We start from the raw sequence: 5,263 nt of genomic DNA, 5'->3' as shown, positions 1-5,263 counted from the left end.
GGGGGGTGGAAGGTGGTGTGTGTGCACGAATCTCTGAAGGTAGCAGGACAAATTGAGAAGGTCAAAAAATCTTATGGGATCCTGGGCTTCATTAATAGAGGCACAGAATACAAAGGCCAGGAAGTTACACTAAAACCTTCCTAAACACCTGGTTGGGCCCGAGCTGGAGTAATGTGGCCAATTCTCGGCCCCGCACTTTGTGAAGGATGTGAAGGCCTTGGAGAGGGCGCAGAGGGAGATTGACAAGAATGGTCCCAGGGATGGGGAACTTCAGTGATGTGGAGAGACTGGAGAAGCTGTGGTTGTTCTCCTTAGAGCAGAGAAGGTTAAGAGGAGATTTGATAGAGCTGTTCAAAATCATGAATGGTTTTAATCGAGTAAATAAGGAGACACTGTTTCCTCTGGCAGGAGGGTCAGCTGTAAGATGATTAACAAAAGAGTCAGAGGGGAAATGAAGATTTGTTTGAAAACGCAGCAAGTTAGGATCGGGAACACGCTGCCTGAAAGGGCGGTGGAAGCAGATTCAATAGTAACTTTGAAAAGAGAATTGGATAATTACTTTAAGGGAAAACCTTTACAGGGCTGTGGGGGAAGAGCAGGGGGAGTGGGACTGATCGGATCGCTCTGTCACAGAGCTGGCACAGGCACAATGGGCCGAATGGCCTCCTCCTGTGCTGTGTGGTTCCATGGTTCTGGTATCGAGGTTCAAATCCAACCCAGGCTGATTTTCTTGACCTACATGTAACACAGCAAGTTAGGAGGCACAGTAAGTTGTGTGGATGGGAGCAGGAAGCTCCAATACTTACCTCTCCGCTGTCTGTATCGTTGCACCACCTTGTTCCATCAAAGGGACAAGTATAAGGCGTCATGGCAACACCCTCGCTCCAAGCACTGGCACCTGCTCGACTACGCCATCATCCGAGTGAGGGACCGCAAGAACATGCGCATCACCCGCGCCGTGACAGGAGCCAACGACTGCTGGACGTACCACTGCCAATCCGCTCCGTCATTAACATCAACATAGCCCCAAAGCGACGTTGGCAACAGAAGCAATGCCGGGACACTCAAGGACCCAGTTAAGAAAGCCCTCACTGCCAACCTGGCGACTCTTGATAACCCCGAGACGCAGAGTGTCCACAGCACTTGTCTGCCCTCCAGGCCTCCATAACCAGTGCCTGCGAAGAGGCGCTCGGTCACTCGACCAGGAAACACCAGGACTGGTTTGATGAGAACGACCAGGAGATCCAGGAGCTAATAAGCCGCAAGCGCAGGGCATTTCTGAACCTAAAACAACCCAATTCGGGAGCAGGAAAGCAGCTTTACAGACGGCTTAAGGCCGAGATCCAACAAAAAGCCCGCGACCTAAAGAATAAATGGTGGGTGGAGAAAGCACCGGAGTTACAGCAGCTGGCCAACAGCCATGATGTGCGAGGATTTTTCATCGCAGTCAAGGCCACCTAGGGCCCAAACACCCAAGTCCCCTTCCCACTGCTGGCCAAGATCCGAGGCAGTCGGGACCCATTGGAAGGAGCACTTGGAAGACCTCCTTAACTGAGACTCTGCCTTTGACTCGAGTGTCCTCGACTCCAGCCCGCAGCATGCTACCCATCCACCATCTCAGCAAAATCCCCAGCCCTGCACGAGGTAGAAAAGGTCATCCGTCAGCTCAAGAACAACAAGGCATCAGGAGCAGATGGAATCCCCACTGAGGCACTAAAGTATGGCGGAGAGGCACTATTGGCACGAATGCATGACCTCATCTCTCTCACCTGGAAGGAGGAGCATGCTGGGAGATCTGAGATGCAATAATCGTGACCATCTTCAAAAAAGGCGACAAGTCTGACTGCGGCAACTACAGAGGAATCTCCCTGTTGACGGCCACTGGGAAAGTCATCGCCAGAATCCTCCTCAACCGTCTTCTCCCTGTGGCTGAAAGCTCCTCCCAGAGTCACAGTGCGGATTCCGTCCACTAAGGGGCACAACGGATATGATCTTCACCGTGTGACAACTCCAAGAGAAATACAGGGAACAGCACCAACCCTTGTACATGGCCTTCTTTGACCTCACAAAGGTCTTTGACACTGTTAATCGCGAGGGACTATGGAGCGTTCTCCTCCATTTCAGCTGCCCCCAAAAGTTTGTCAACATCCTCCGCCTGCTCCACGATGACATGCGGACCGGGGTCAAGCAGGGCTGCGTCATCGCACCAACCCTCGTCTCGATCTTCCTTGCTACAATACTCCCATCTCACGCTCAACAAGCTCCCCGCTGGAGTGGAACTAAACTATAGACCAATGGGAACCTATTCAACCTTCGTCACCTCCAGGCTAGATCCAAAGTCGTCCCATCCTCTGTCATCGAACTACAGTACGTGGACGATGTCTGCCTCTGTGCACACTCAGAAGCCAAACTCCAAGCCATCATCAACATCTTCACCAAGGCATACGAAAGCATGGGCCTTACGCTAAACATCCATAAGACAAAGGTCCTCCACCAACCTGACCCCGCCATGCAGCTTTGCCCCCTAGTCATCAAAATCCACGGCGCGACCTTGGACAACGTGGACCATTTTCCATACCTCAGGAGCCTACTATCAGCGAGGGCAGACATCGACGACGAGGTCCAACACTGCCTCCAGTGCAGCCTTCGGTCGCCTGAGGAAGAGAATGTTCGAAGATCAGGACCTCAAATCTGGCACCAATCTTATGGTTTACAGGGCTGTAGTCATACCCGCCCACCTGTATCGCTCAGAGACATGGACCACATACAGTAGACACGTCAAAGCACTGGAGATATACTACCAATGCTGCCTCCACAAGATCTTGCAAATCCCCTGGGAGGACAGATGCACCAACATTAGTGTCCTCGATCAGGCCAACATCCCCAGCATCGAAGCACTGACCATACTCGACCAGCTCCTTTGGGCAGGCCACATTGTCCGCAAGCCTGACACAAGACTCCCAAAGCAAGCGCTCTACTCAGAACTCCAGGTGGTCAGAGGAAATGTTACAAGGACACCCTCAAAGCTTCCCCGATAAAGTGCAACATCCCCACCGACACCTGGGAGACCCTGACCAAAGACCGCTCTAAGTGGGGGAAGAACATCCGGGAGGGCGCTGAGCACCTCGAGTCTTGTCGCTGAGAGCATGCAGAAAACAAGCGCAGGCAGCGGAAGGAGTGTGTGGCAAACCAGACTCCCCACGCACCCTTTCCTGCAACTACTGTCTGTCCCACCTGTGACAGAGACTGTAATTCCCGTATTGGACTGTTCAACTACCTGAGAACTCACTTTTAGAGTGGAAGCAAGTCTTCCTCGATTTCGAGGGACTGCCTAAGATGATGACTGGGGCGTGCTGTAAGGCGCATGGGTCAGTGTCGTTGCACACCCACGCAGCTCTTCCCAGCGGTGCTGCTCCGCGCTGCCGCTAAACCGGACCCGAGGATCGCTGAGGGGAGCTTGGAGGCTGACTGCCCGCCCAGAACACCTCACCACCGCCATTTCTGCCGCTTCAGAGCGGAAAATGGAGTGGAGAGGAGCTGAAAATCTGCCCCATATTGGTTAATGTGTATTTGGAATGGTCCCTATAGGTAAGTGTCTCTTTGTAAGTAAAGGCTTCGAAAGACTAGGCTTCAGTATTCCCGCTGGCTCTCCTAGAAAGTGGGGAGAAAGGGAGCGATTTGCTTGCTTGTTGGCTCTCTGTATTAGGAGAGGGAGAGTGAGGGAGAACCGCAACTGCAACTTCTGCAACAACTGGGAGAAGATAACATCGACTTGGACAGAGCGAGACCACGACCAACCAAAGATCACCATAAGGTGGGTGTTGGTGGCCTTTCTCTTCAAGACTATTACTTGTAGTTGGGGCGAGGAAAGAGGATAAAGGCTGAAAGATCATCAGGGGTATGATGCTTGTGCACTCTTTCAACATCAATTCAGCTCCGGAGGGCGTGGTTTTCCAGCGCTATAGGTGCCGGTTTGCGTCCGCACCGCCTGAATGGGCCCAAGTTTTGGGTGGAGTTGCTCCTATTTTTTTGGTGCAACTAGTTTAGTTTGGAGTATCTTGGGAATCGCAATCGTCGGCATTTAGTTTGCTCCAGTTCTAGTGAGTTAGTTTAGTTTCGTTTTAGTTCAGTTTTTTTTTCAGAAGAGGGCGTTACCAGCCACTTACGCCTGTTTTGCAAGTTTAGGCACCGAAAAGTTACTCCAAACTAACTTAGAACGGAGTAAGTGTCAACGTTTGTACGCTCAGAAAAACCTTGCGTACACTTTAGAATTAGGCACAGGGAGCCAGAGATGGGGGGGAAGGGAAGTTAGAGGAAAGTTAGGGTATTTTCCAAAGCATTAAACACTTCACTTTTAAAAATAAAGAACCATCATCAATAATAAATGCTAAATAAATCAATCAATAAAAAATAAAAAAAATAAAAATCACTCAATAAAATAATAATTAAAAAATAAAAAGTTCCTACCTCACCTACCTTTCGGGAGCACCGGGAGTCCGGCCAGGGCTCGGGTCGGCGTGCTTCGGGCCCCTCCCACACAGAAGCTGGGGCCCAGGAGCTACTGCCGGCACTCTTTGGCCCAGGGCTGTAGCTCTGTGTGGCGCTGACTGCTGAGCGGGCCTGCTGCACTCGGAGAATCGCGAGGTAAGTTTTTGGCGCGCTTTTCATTCCACAAAATAGGTTGGCCTCTCGGAGGTGCGCCATTCTGGCGGATATCGGAAACTTGGGTCCCGCCTGCGCACACTTGTGGTGGGACCGCATTGGCGCAGTTTGCTGAGGTTGTTGCTGTTAATTGTAGTGAAGGGTGTAGAACAATGAGTGCTCATTGTAAGCAGGCGGGGGAATTAATTGCGGACCCTTGATCTCAGACATGTGGGAGCTCGCTGGGGAAGGGTCGCAGCTTATCCCAGGGGTGCACAGTACGTAATGTGAGTCTCCCTCACTAAAGGCTTCAGTATTCCCGCTGGCTGTACTGGAAAGTGTGGAGCAGGGCAGGTCTATGAATGGGCTAATTCTGTGCCGGGACTAGTCTGTGGACAGAGTGTCTGCTGCCAACGCTTCAATGCTGCGCCGTGGCTTTCTGCGCTGCGCACGCGTAAAACATTTTTCCCGGGTGGTTTCCCGCGAACGTGCGGCCGGCTGAGAGAATAGATTCGCGCACGCCGCACAAAAGAATGCTTCCGGTCGTTGTCAGGAGTTGCGTCCCAGTGGCAACGGAAGTGACGTTGCGTGTGGGGCAGGTGGCGCGCGGCGTTGGCGGGAA

This window comes from Pristiophorus japonicus, chromosome 17, assembly GCF_044704955.1.
Source record: "Pristiophorus japonicus isolate sPriJap1 chromosome 17, sPriJap1.hap1, whole genome shotgun sequence".
Taxonomy (NCBI): Eukaryota; Metazoa; Chordata; class Chondrichthyes; family Pristiophoridae; genus Pristiophorus; species Pristiophorus japonicus.
Note: the sequence above shows the minus strand (reverse complement) of the source record.